A 14,337-nucleotide genomic window follows, 5' to 3' on the forward strand; every position below is an offset into this window, starting at 1 on the left:
TGCTTCGCAATTACTCAAACCCACACTATTTGCAGATGACACTACATACGTCTTCTCTCACCCGAGCCCAGTCACGCTAGCCAATACTGTAAATACCGAATTACAGAAAATATCTACCTGGATGAGGACTAACAAACTTACACTAAACATTGACAAAACCTACTTCATTCAGTTTGGTAACAGAGCTACAGATGTCCCTCTTAACATAATGATAAACGGATCACCTATCACAAAACTAACAGAGGGAAAATTCTTAGGAATCCACCTTGATAATAGACTCAAATTTCATACACATATACAACAAATTTCTAAGAAAATTTCCAAGACTGTAGGCATACTATCGAAGATACGGTACTATGTTCCACAGTCAGCCCTCCTGGCCCTATATCACTCTCTTATTTACCCCTATCTCACCTATGGAATTTGTGCATGGGGCTCAACAACAATTAACCATCTCAGACCACTAATTACCCAACAAAAGGCTGCAGTTAGAATGATAACAAATTCTCACTACAGGCAGCACACTCCACCAATATTCAATACACTAAACCTACTCACCATACAAAACATCCATACTTATTACTGCACCTATTACATACATAGAACACTTAACTCTGATATTAACCCTCCCCTCAAACATCTCCTTGCCAACCTCAACAGAACACATGACCATAACACAAGGCACAGATCACTCTTTGATGTTCCTCGTGTCCATCTCACACTATGCAAAAACTCAATGCACATAAAAGGCCCTAAAATCTGGAATTCATTACCTGTAAATATAAAAGAAACACTACCTGTTTATAAATTCAAGTCTCTTCTCAAAGATCACTTACTCACCCAAAACCAAATAAATACTGAATAACTGAACCTTATAAATTGTATATCTTAAATGTTTCTCACAATTATATCACATAAATGTTAAACCTAAAACCCAATCTAACTTTATTATTTTTTAAATACACTACCTAACAGAATCACTACCTAACTGAATGCAACCATATGACCTGTCTTTGTAATACTCACTTGTGCTTTATAGTAATCTGTTTACATTAATGTTTTATCACTGAGTCCTTGTGGCTTTTCATCATTGCTTAGTTAATCTTAAGTTAATTTTAAGCCAGCCCGTAATGCTATGCATAGTATAAGTGGCTTTGGCATACTGCTCTTATCTGTATTTTTTTGTACCTCTGTATGTGTGCACAAATTGGAAATAAATAAATAAATAAATAAATAAATAAAAAACAACAAAATACCTTTCATCCGTGGACTGCTTGCAGAGGCAAAGGCAATGTTCGCGGCTTTCACTGAGACCCACATAAAGGATCACTTGGACAATGAAATATGGATCCCAGGTTACAACCTATACAGATGTGACAGAGTGAACAGGCAAAAGGGGGGGGGGGTTGGCCTGTACATTGCAGAGTCACTTGTTTGCACAGAACTGCTTAATGCCTCAAATGACGTAGTGGAAGTTTTAGCAGTAAAGGTCGAGAACCAAAACCTAGTCATTGTGGTAGTCTACAAGCCTCCGGATGCAACATCCCAGCAATTCCAGGAACAGCTGTTAAAAATTGACCACTGTCTGGAAAATCTTCCAGCTCCTGCACCCAACATCTTGCTCCTGGGGGATTTCAACTTAAGGCACCTAAAATGGAGGAATATAGCAAATAATATTGTTGCAGTAATAACACCAGGAGGCAGCTCTGATGAAAACTCACACTCACACGAGCTTTTAAATCTCTGCACAAAATTCAATTTAAACCAGCAAATAATAGAGCCTACTAGACTGGAGAATACACTAGACCTCATATTCACTAACAATGATGATCTGATAAGAAATGTCACCATATCAAAAACAATATACTCAGATCACAACATAATTGAGGTTCAGACATGTATGCGAGGAGCCCCAGACCGACAAAATGAGACTAGTCACGAGGGAGCATTCACCAAATTCAACTTCAATAACAAAAACATAAAGTGGGACCAAGTAAACCAAGTCCTAACCGATATAAGCTGGGAAGATATACTAAGCAACACAGACCCAAACTTATGCCTAGAACAGATTAACTCGGTGGCACTCGATGTATGCACAAGGCTTATTCCTCTAAGAAAAAGGAGGAGTAGATGTAAAATAGAAAGAGACAGGCGCTCCCTTTACAGGCGACGGAAAAGAATAACAGAGCGGCTAAAAGAGGTCAATATATCTGAAATGCGCAGGGAGACACTGGTCAGAGAAATAGCAAGCATCGAACTTAAGCTAAAAGAATCCTTTAGGAGTCAGGAATCGCGGGAAGAACTAAAAGCTATAAATGAAATCGAAAGAAACCCAAAGTATTTCTTCTCCTATGCCAAATCAAAATCGAGAACAACGCCCAGTATTGGGCCCCTACTTAAACAAGATGGGTCCTACACAGATGACAGCAAGGAAATGAGTGAGCTACTCAAGTCCCAATATGACTCAGTTTTTAGCAAGCCGCTAACCAGACTGAGAGTCGAAGATCAAAATGAATTTTTTATGAGAGAGCCACAAAATTTGATTAACACAAGCCTATCCGATGTTATCCTGACGCCAAATGACTTCGAACAGGCGATAAATGACATGCCCATGCACTCTGCCCCAGGGCCAGACTCATGGAACTCTGTGTTCATCAAGAACTGCAAGAAGCCCCTATCACGAGCCTTTTCCATCCTATGGAGAGGGAGCATGGACACGGGGGTCGTCCCTCAGTTACTAAAAACAACAGACATAGCCCCACTCCACAAAGGGGGCAGTAAAGCAACAGCAAAGAACTACAGACCAATAGCACTAACATCCCATATCATAAAAATCTTTGAAAGGGTCCTAAGAAGCAAGATCACCACCCATCTAGAAACCCATCAGTTACACAACCCAGGGCAACATGGGTTTAGAACAGGTCGCTCCTGTCTGTCTCAACTACTGGATCACTACGACAAGGTCCTAAATGCACTAGAAGACAAAAAGAATGCAGATGTAATATATACAGACTTTGCAAAAGCCTTCGACAAGTGTGACCATGGCGTAATAGCGCACAAAATGCGCGCTAAAGGAATAACAGGAAAAGTCGGTCGATGGATCTATAATTTCCTCACTAACAGAACACAGAGAGTAGTCGTCAACAGAGTAAAGTCCGAGGCAGCTACGGTGAAAAGCTCTGTTCCACAAGGCACAGTACTAGCTCCCATCTTGTTCCTCATCCTCATATCCGACATAGACAAGGATGTCAGCCACAGCACCGTGTCTTCCTTTGCAGATGACACCCGAATCTGCATGACAGTGTCTTCCATTGCAGACACTGCAAGGCTCCAGGCGGACATCAACCAAATCTTTCAGTGGGCTGCAGAAAACAATATGAAGTTCAACGATGAGAAATTTCAATTACTCAGATATGGTAAACATGAGGAAATTAAATCTTCATCAGAGTACAAAACAAATTCTGGCCACAAAATAGAGCGAAACACCAACGTCAAAGACCTGGGAGTGATTATGTCGGAGGATCTCACCTTCAAGGACCATAACATTGTATCAATCGCATCTGCTAGAAAAATGACAGGATGGATAATGAGAACCTTCAAAACTAGGGAGGCCAAGCCCATGATGACACTCTTCAGGTCACTTGTTCTATCTAGGCTGGAATATTGCTGCACTCTAACAGCACCTTTCAAGGCAGGTGAAATTGCCGACCTAGAAAATGTACAGAGAACTTTCACGGCGCGCATAACGGAGATAAAACACCTCAATTACTGGGAGCGCTTGAGGTTTCTAAACCTGTATTCCCTGGAACGCAGGAGGGAGAGATACATGATTATATACACCTGGAAAATCCTAGAGGGACTAGTACCGAACTTGCACACGAAAATCACTCACTACGAAAGCAAAAGACTTGGCAGACGATGCACCATCCCCCCAATGAAAAGCAGGGGTGTCACTAGCACGTTAAGAGACCATACAATAAGTGTCAGGGGCCCGAGACTGTTCAACTGCCTCCCAGCACACATAAGGGGGATTACCAACAGACCCCTGGCAGTCTTCAAGCTGGCACTGGACAAGCACCTAAAGTCAGTTCCTGATCAGCCGGGCTGTGGCTCGTACGTTGGTTTGCGTGCAGCCAGCAGCAACAGCCTGGTTGATCAGGCGCTGATCCACCAGGAGGCCTGGTCACAGACCGGGCCGCGGGGGCATTGACCCCCGAAACTCTCTCCAGGTAAACTCCATTCGTGTGCAAGTTCGGTACTAGTCCCTCTAGGATTTTCCAGGTGTATATAATCATGTATCTCTCCCGCCTGCATTCCAGGGAATACAGGTTTAGGAACCTCAAGCGCTCCCAGTAATTGAGGTGTTTTATCTCCGTTATGCGCGCCGTGAAGGTTCTCTGTACATTTTCTAGGTCAGCAATTTCACCTGCCTTGAAAGGTGCTGTTAGTGTGCAGCAATATTCCAGCCTGGAAGATTCAGGATACCTGGAGTTTACCTGGAGAGAGTTTCGGGGGTCAACGCCCCCGCGGCCCGGTCTGTGACCAGGCCTCCTGGTGGATCAGCGCCTGATCAACCAGGCTGTTGCTGCTGGCTGCACGCAAACCAACGTACGAGCCACAGCCCGGCTGATCAGGAACTGACTTTAGGTGCTTGTCCAGTGCCAGCTTGAAGACTGCCAGGGGTCTGTTGGTAATCCCCCTTATGTGTGCTGGGAGGCAGTTGAACAGTCTCGGGCCCCTGACACTTATTGTATGGTCTCTTAACGTGCTAGTGACACCCCTGCTTTTCATTGGGGGGATGGTGCATCGTCTGCCAAGTCTTTTGCTTTCGTAGTGAGTGATTTTCGTGTGCAAGTTCGGTACTAGTCCCTCTAGGATTTTCCAGGTGTATATAATCATGTATCTCTCCCTCCTGCGTTCCAGGGAATACAGGTTTAGAAACCTCAAGCGCTCCCAGTAATTGAGGTGTTTTATCTCCGTTATGCGCGCCGTGAAAGTTCTCTGTACATTTTCTAGGTCGGCAATTTCACCTGCCTTGAAAGGTGCTGTTAGAGTGCAGCAATATTCCAGCCTAGATAGAACAAGTGACCTGAAGAGTGTCATCATGGGCTTGGCCTCCCTAGTTTTGAAGGTTCTCATTATCCATCCTGTCATTTTTCTAGCAGATGCGATTGATACAATGTTATGGTCCTTGAAGGTGAGATCCTCCGACATAATCACTCCCAGGTCTTTGACGTTGGTGTTTCGCTCTATTTTGTGGCCAGAATTTGTTTTGTACTCTGATGAAGATTTAATTTCCTCATGTTTACCATATCTGAGTAATTGAAATTTCTCATCGTTGAACTTCATATTGTTTTCTGCAGCCCACTGAAAGATTTGGTTGATGTCCGCCTGGAGCCTTGCAGTGTCTGCAATGGAAGACACTGTCATGCAGATTCGGGTGTCATCTGCAAAGGAAGACACGGTGCTGTGGCTGACATCCTTGTCTATGTCGGATATGAGGATGAGGAACAAGATGGGAGCTAGTACTGTGCCTTGTGGAACAGAGCTTTTCACCGTAGCTGCCTCGGACTTTACTCTGTTGACGACTACTCTCTGTGTTCTGTTAGTGAGGAAATTATAGATCCATCGACCGACTTTTCCTGTTATTCCTTTAGCGCGCATTTTGTGCGCTATTACGCCATGGTCACACTTGTCGAAGGCTTTTGCAAAGTCTGTATATATTACATCTGCATTCTTTTTGTCTTCTAGTGCATTTAGGACCTTGTCGTAGTGATCCAGTAGTTGAGACAGACAGGAGCGACCTGTTCTAAACCCATGTTGCCCTGGGTTGTGTAACTGATGGGTTTCTAGATGGGTGGTGATCTTGCTTCTTAGGACCCTTTCAAAGATTTTTATGATATGGGATGTTAGTGCTATTGGTCTGTAGTTCTTTGCTGTTGCTTTACTGCCCCCTTTGTGGAGTGGGGCTATGTCTGTTGTTTTTAGTAACTGAGGGACGACCCCCGTGTCCATGCTCCCTCTCCATAGGATGGAAAAGGCTCGTGATAGGGGCTTCTTGCAGTTCTTGATGAACACAGAGTTCCATGAGTCTGGCCCTGGGGCAGAGTGCATGGGCATGTCATTTATCGCCTGTTCGAAGTCATTTGGCGTCAGGATAACATCGGATAGGCTTGTGTTAATCAAATTTTGTGGCTCTCTCATAAAAAATTCATTTTGATCTTCGACTCTCAGTCTGGTTAGCGGCTTGCTAAAAACTGAGTCATATTGGGACTTGAGTAGCTCACTCATTTCCTTGCTGTCATCTGTGTAGGACCCATCTTGTTTAAGTAGGGGCCCAATACTGGACGTTGTTCTCGATTTTGATTTGGCATAGGAGAAGAAATACTTTGGGTTTCTTTCGATTTCATTTATAGCTTTTAGTTCTTCCCGCGATTCCTGACTCCTAAAGGATTCTTTTAGCTTAAGTTCGATGCTTGCTATTTCTCTGACCAGTGTCTCCCTGCGCATTTCAGATATATTGACCTCTTTTAGCCGCTCTGTTATTCTTTTCCGTCGCCTGTAAAGGGAGCGCCTGTCTCTTTCTATTTTACATCTACTCCTCCTTTTTCTTAGAGGAATAAGCCTTGTGCATACATCGAGTGCCACCGAGTTAATCTGTTCTAGGCATAAGTTTGGGTCTGTGTTGCTTAGTATATCTTCCCAGCTTATATCGGTTAGGACTTGGTTTACTTGGTCCCACTTTATGTTTTTGTTATTGAAGTTGAATTTGGTGAATGCTCCCTCGTGACTAGTCTCATTTTGTCGGTCTGGGGCTCCTCGCATACATGTCTGAACCTCAATTATGTTGTGATCTGAGTATATTGTTTTTGATATGGTGACATTTCTTATCAGATCATCATTGTTAGTGAATATGAGGTCTAGTGTATTCTCCAGTCTAGTAGGCTCTATTATTTGCTGGTTTAAATTGAATTTTGTGCAGAGATTTAAAAGCTCGTGTGAGTGTGAGTTTTCATCAGAGCTGCCTCCTGGTGTTATTACTGCAACAATATTATTTGCTATATTCCTCCATTTTAGGTGCCTTAAGTTGAAATCCCCCAGGAGCAAGATGTTGGGTGCAGGAGCTGGAAGATTTTCCAGACAGTGGTCAATTTTTAACAGCTGTTCCTGGAATTGCTGGGATGTTGCATCCGGAGGCTTGTAGACTACCACAATGACTAGGTTTTGGTTCTCGACCTTTACTGCTAAAACTTCCACTACGTCATTTGAGGCATTAAGCAGTTCTGTGCAAACAAGTGACTCTGCAATGTACAGGCCAACCCCCCCCCCCTTTTGCCTGTTCACTCTGTCACATCTGTATAGGTTGTAACCTGGGATCCATATTTCATTGTCCAAGTGATCCTTTATGTGGGTCTCAGTGAAAGCCGCGAACATTGCCTTTGCCTCTGCAAGCAGTCCACGGATGAAAGGTATTTTGTTGTTTGTTGCTGGCTTTAGACCCTGTATATTTGCAAAGAAGAATGTTATCGGACTGGTGGTATTGTTGGTACTGGGGGGGGATTTTTTTTCCGGCATTAGTATCTGTATCTGTTGGTTTGGAGTGGAGGCCATCGACTGTGGTTCCACTCCAGGAATGACTGGATTTGGTGTACGATTTCTGCCATTTCCTGCCAGTTTTTTTTCCTTCCTGGCACTAAAAAACCTCTCCCTCTTGAGTGGCTGTGGCTACCCAGGTTTTCCCATGGCCTGGATGTTTTGTATCTTTTTGTCCCCTTTAGATGGTATGCCTGGCAATTTAAGTTATAGCACAGTCTTTCCTGTACTGAAGAGGTACACATTTCAGGGTGAAAAAGCTTAAGATACCCAATTATTACATATGTCTTAATCTTCAATTCGTTGGTATTTTCTTGCCTTTTCAACACAATGAAAGATAATTGTACTTATAAGAACATCATAAGGAACACTGCAGAAGGCCTACTGGCCCATACAAGGCAGATCCTTAACAAAACCATCACTACCCAAGTATTTACTCCCCTTCCTAACTAAACTTACTAAAGAAAGAGATGTACTTACATGTGCAGGAGAGAGAGAGAGAGAGAGAGAGAGAGAGACAGCAGCACCACCCACCACAAAGGTCAGTCAGTTACTAAACAAACTTATCATTGTACCACCTCCACACACTTCTCTGCTTGTCATCATGGCTCAACGTTTATTTTAGCTCACTAATGTTAAATATTGATAAGGAAATATCTCTCGTCATTCTGACTTATTATTTACCGTGAATGATAAAAGTGAGGGGACAGTCACCAGAATAAAAGCTCAAGGCCAGTCACTTGATACCCCAGAGATGACTCTACAACTGCGCGGAGACTGCCTCCTGCCGTCATTTATTTTCACTTTGGTTTTCGCAAAATGTCGCAGCAGGGTCGACGCCTGGTGAACAATGTTGGCATTGAAGTGGTTCGTGAGGCTGTGTATGCCCATTCGGCTGAGCTTTTACAGCCGGCTATCATCAGGGATACGTGCGGTATAGCGAATGAAGAGCTGTACGGAGTGGCTTTGAATGGAGCCTATAGGATCTTCGTAAAGTTCCGTAATGCCAGTGTTTATGAGAATATTGTCACCAGATATCTAGACGTTAGTATGCCTGTGAATCCAGCCGTAACGGTGAGACTTCATGATGTGTTATGATTTTTCACGTGGGTGAAAATGGGAACGTGCCTTTTGAAGCTGATGAGGCGGACCTGCGAACTGTATTTGAGAAATACGGACTCTTCACTTGGCAACGATGGGTACGTGGAAGGAGGGCTCGTATGCGGGGATGCCTGAGGGTAGCTTCTCGTTAAAGATGACTTTAAGGCATCCCATTCCTTATGTGCAACTGGAGGATTTCAGGAGGCATATGCTGGTGACATACGCGGGACAACGGCGTGCAGGTCAATTGTGTGGTGCCTGTGACCACATTGCGGTGCACTGTCCTCGTCGACGGGACGCACAGGAGACGGATCAGCATCAGGAATTGCCGGAGGGCCTGGGAACGACTGTGGTGGCATGTACGGTGGAGACGTCCGGACGTAAGGCATGGAGTGTGGAAGTAGATGAGGCGATGTCACCGGAGGGTGGGTGCACCATGCTGCCGGGTGAGCAGGGATCTACCGGGCAGGAACAGGTGACCCTGGGTCAGGTGCCACTTGGTGGAGGAGGGGAAGAGGTCACCTTTGATTCGGTGCTCCACGACCTGTTGAGTACCCCGGGAGAAGTCTCTGTGGAGGGCCTTGTGGGTGCTCTGGAGTCTGTTGAGAACCCCGGGCACATGGAGGTGGACGTGTCGGAGACTAGTGTGGACGCTGCCTTACAGATTGGAACTGTAGTGGCGGAGGTGCATGAAGCAGGTTTCCAGGAAGTTGTTGGGAAGAGAACTCGAGTGTCTCGGAAGCGGGCAGCTGCTCCCTCGGACATGGAAGATGTGCTTACACTGGCACAGCGTATAGGGAAGAAGGTTTGGGCTGGTGTTGACGAGCGTGGCCTTGGAGGGCCCAGGGGTAAAGGACCTGGGAAAGGAGGCCCGAAGGGCCCGACAAAGGTCCATGGGGGTGTTCAGAGGAATGGGGATAGAGGCTCAACTGTGCATGAAGATAAACCTCCCCTCACAGATTCAAGAGCCTCACTATAAATGTTAATGATTTACGGAATGAACGGAAGTGTGCTTGGTTTTGGGAATTTATAGTTTGGTGTGGTGTGGCTGTGGTGATTGTCCAAGAACATAATCACAGGCCTGGATGCGAGTTGGTGATAGAGGGCTTTGTTGTCTATGCGGCCCACTCACTGCATTTGAAAGGAGGTGTGGCAATTTTGCTAAGGGAGGCTAGCCCGTTTACTGTTCACCATTGGGAGGAGGGTGGGGAGTGGAGGATTGTTCATGTGGATGGGTCGTGGGGGAGGGAGAGGGTGTCTTTAGTGTGTGTGTGTATGGTCTGGCAGATGGAGATAGTAGGGTTAAAAGTGAATTTGTTCGAGATGTGTTGGTGTATCACTTGCCATCGCTATTGGCAGTCACGGTGGTGGGAGGGGATTGGAGTTGTATGATCTGGCATAAGGATGCAGAACCCAGAGGGGTTGGGTTTTGCTTGGGAGTATTGGATGAAATGTTAAAAGGGGTGGGGTTGGTGGGTGTGGGGGGATGTGTGGCATGGGATGTCGAACACATTTTTGTACGGCAGGGATATGCGGCTAGACTGGATAGGATTTATGTCACTAGGAAAGCTGTGGTGAAGAGCATTCGTGTTGTGGATGTGAGGTTTTCGGGCCATAGGGGTGTTCTGGTGGTTTTGGATTGGGAGGGATTGCTGCATAGGTATAAGGGCTATTGGAAATTGAATGTACGTCTCCTACATGATGTTGAGGGGGGGTCTTATTTGCAAGGTTCTGGGAGGGATTATGGGATGGTGAGAGAGGGAAGGGAGATGTGTTGGTGTGGTGGGACACGAATGCAAAGCCGAGGATTCGGAAATTTTATGTTCATCAGGGGCAGCAGGAGAGTCAAATGGCTTATGGACTTATTAGATATATTGATGGGCATTTGCAGGAATGTTTTAGAGGAGGGTGGGGGATACCCAGTAGGTTTGAAAGATAGACTCAGGGACTTTGCATAACGATAGGTTTGACACGACACGGGTGATGGGTAGTTTGGAGGTCTTATGGGGTGATAGGCCATTGGCATGTGTTCTGCGCGGACACACAGCGGCGAGTGGCAACGGAAATGGTGGGACTGCGTGTGCACACAGCGATGGCGGGGTATACGGTGGGGCAAGAACTGGTAACGACTGAGGGGATGGGTGGGTACGTTGATGCTTGGTTTACTGATTATATGGGCAGTGTGGGTATGAGTGAGGGGGCATTACGGGAGATGGGTGATTGGGTGGAATGTGTGTTTGATGAGGGTGATATGGCAACGTTGGGAGGGGCCATTACTAAGGAGGTGTGGGCTGCTTTAATGGGCATGTGTCAGGGCAAGGCCTCTGGTATAGACAGTCTGCCCAGTGACTTTTACATGCAACACTGGGGTGTCATGAAGGACTTTTTGGTTTCTTTATTTAATATTATGAAAGCGTGCAGGGAGTTGGGGGTGTCGCAAGTGACCGCAATTGTTGTTTTAGTACTGAAGGGTGTTAGTCAGTCAACAGTATGGGACTACAGTATGATATCACTCATGTTTGGGGACTACAAAATCTTTGCAAAAATATTGGGTAATCACTTAAAGAGGGTCATCAGTAAAGTAATCATCGAGGGACAATATGGGGTGCCAGGGCATTCTATGTATGAGGGGCATGGGGTCATCAGACGTTTTATAGGGTGTGCACATGGGAGTGGGGGTGGGGTGTTAGCGATTGATTGGGAAGTGGAATGTGATAGTGTTGAGAGAACAGCATTGTGGAGCTTTATGAGATGGCAGGGGTTTGGGGAGGAAATTGTGCAATGGGCACGTACGTTATATAGGGTACCTGGTATGTGTGTGCAGGTTAATGGAAGGGTGGGAACATGTGTTTACAGAACCGTTTTTACAGGGCGGTGGAAAGGTGCATCCACAAGGGTGTGTGGGAGGATAGGAGTGGTGGGCGACCGGGTATCATAGGCTATGTTGATGATACAACGGTTCTTGTGCATGGGAGGGAGAGTTTAGAGGGTTTGGGGAGAATCATGGATGTTTTTGGAGCAGCGACAGGTATGAAGATGAATGTGGATAAATGTAAACTTCTAGGATTGGGTGGGTGGAAAGGGGGAGGACATGTGTGTGGAGGGGAGAGGTGGTGTGTAGTGGATAGGCTTAAGATTTGTGGGATTGTGTATATGGCTGATGAGGAGATTGTGAGGGAGGAAAATTCCACATGTGTTGTGAATAAGGTGCTGGGGCGCTTGAATGGGTTAAGGTCGACACATCTTTCTCTACACCAGCAGGTCATTGTGGTAAATGTTCTTCTGTTTAGCATAATATGGCATGTAGCTGCAGTGTATCCTTTGGTGTCTGGGGATGTTCAGCAACTGTTGGGTAAAGTTTTTAGATATATATGGGGTTTGGGGTGTGATTGGTTAAGGAGGGAGGTAGTGACACTTTCGGCAGCCAAGGGAGGGCTGGGGTTATTTCCCTGGGTAATAGGTTAAAGGGTGTTTATGTTAAGCATGAGTTCAGGTGAGAGTGCAGGGAGAGGGACGGTTGTGTAAGGTGTGAGAGGACATACAACGGTGGTGGAGGGGGAAGGACTGACGAGATTGTGAAGCGAAATCGGGTATTTTTGCAGGCCAGTGCGACAACAAACATGCGGGTGGGGTTGGTGGAGAGGAGAGTTTGGCCTCAGGTGGCGGTCACTGTGGAAGGGGCGTACCCCATGTATGCGTGGGACGACATTTGGCGCCGTTTGAAGGGGTTGCGTCTCCGACCACATGTGAGGGAAGTAATGTTTCGGTTTCTACATGGGATCTTACCGTCTGGAGTGGTTTTATGGAACAGACGGACTCGGGAGGGTGGGATGTGTACGTTTTGCAGGGAAGAGGAGTCTGCTTTACATGCAGTCTACTTTTTGAGCGTTTAGGGGTCATGAGGAAATGGATGAGAAGGGTGTTTTGTTGTGAATGTGGGTTTGGAATGGTTTCCTGGTTTTCATTGGGACTTTATGGCATCCAAGTGTGGATGTAGAGATCAAGGTCTCGTTATGGTAGATATAACACTTTTCAGAATGTAGGTATAATATAGTAGATTTTTTATGTATAATTATGATGTGTATCAGTCTTGTAATAACATGATTCTTGAGAAATAAGTTCTTTGCGACATGAAGTGTGTTTTAGTTTGTATTTATGTTACGTGCTAGGTTTTTGCACGATGAGATATACTTATATACTGTTTGGCATTGTGCATACAGTGCATCTGATTAATGTGATTTTGTTGCAAATTTTTGTGTGTATGTGTGGGTGTGTGTGTGGATGTGGGTGTGGGTGTGTGGGTGTGTATGTGTATATATATAAATATTCCTTTCTATTGTATTGAGCCTTTGTCATGGGTCAGACGTTATGTAATAATTTATATATGCATGATTGATTCTTTTTAAAGTTTATAATTATGGTCTGTACCCTGATACCGGTTTGGTGTTCATGCAAGTTCTTGATGTTAAGTTTTAGTCTGTATGGTATACAGACATATCTAGACAGTTTAGTGACGTAGTCCATTTGTGTCTGAAATTTGTATATGGGTTTATTGTAACAGTATAGAGCTTCAGTTTACAATCCGTTTGTCAGTTAATTTGATTAGGTTCCATACTGTTTCTTTATTTTTATGTTAAACTGTATTGGTTTTAAATAAAATATAAAAAAAAAAATTCCATTGGGGTCCCTGTATTTACATAGAATCTTTGGAGTCCTTGTCTGCACACTTTTGGAAAAGCATTTAGAAAATGAATAATGGTGAATGTGTTTTCTTTTATGGGTGATCTTACCTTTCTAGCAGGACCAACCTCTTAAAACTAGAATGCACACAAGAGAAAATTAAAGGTAGTAGGTTGGTAGACAGCAGCCGCCCAGGGAGGTACTACCATCCTGTGGTAGTAGGTTGGTAGACAACAACCACCCAGGGAGGTACTACCATCCTGTGGTAGTAGGTTGGTAGACAACAACCACCCAGGGAGGTACTACCATCCTGTGGTAGTAGGTTGGTAGACAACAACCACCCAGGGAGGTACTACCATCCTGTGGTAGTAGGTTGGTAGGCAACCATCCAGGGAGGTACTACCATCCTGTGGTAGTAGGTTGGTAGACAGCAGCCGCCCAGGGAGGTACTACCATCCTGTGGTAGTAGGTTGGTAGACAACAACCACCCAGGGAGGTACTACCATCCTGTGGTAGTAGGTTGGTAGACAACAACCACCCAGGGAGGTACTACCATCCTGTGGTAGTAGGTTGGTAGACAACAACCACCCAGGGAGGTACTACCATCCTGTGGTAGTAGGTTGGTAGACAACAACCACCCAGGGAGGTACTACCATCCTGTGGTAGTAGGTTGGTAGGCAACCACCCAGGGAGGTACTACCATCCTGTGGTAGTAGGTTGGTAGACAACAACCACCCAGGGAACATTAAAATGGTATAAAATACCGACAGGTTGTTAGGTAAGACACATATGCAACAGTTAGGTATCTTTATTATGAAACATTTCGCCTACACAGTAGGCTTCTTCAGTCAAGTACAGAAAAGTTGATAGAAGCAGAAGATACTTGAAGACGATGTAATCAGTCCATCACCCTTAAAGTTTTGAGGTGGTCAGTCCCTCAGTCTGGAGAAGAGCATTGTTCCA

Source organism: Cherax quadricarinatus, unplaced genomic scaffold, assembly GCF_038502225.1.
Source record: "Cherax quadricarinatus isolate ZL_2023a unplaced genomic scaffold, ASM3850222v1 Contig3549, whole genome shotgun sequence".
Classification (NCBI taxonomy): Eukaryota; Metazoa; Arthropoda; class Malacostraca; order Decapoda; family Parastacidae; genus Cherax; species Cherax quadricarinatus.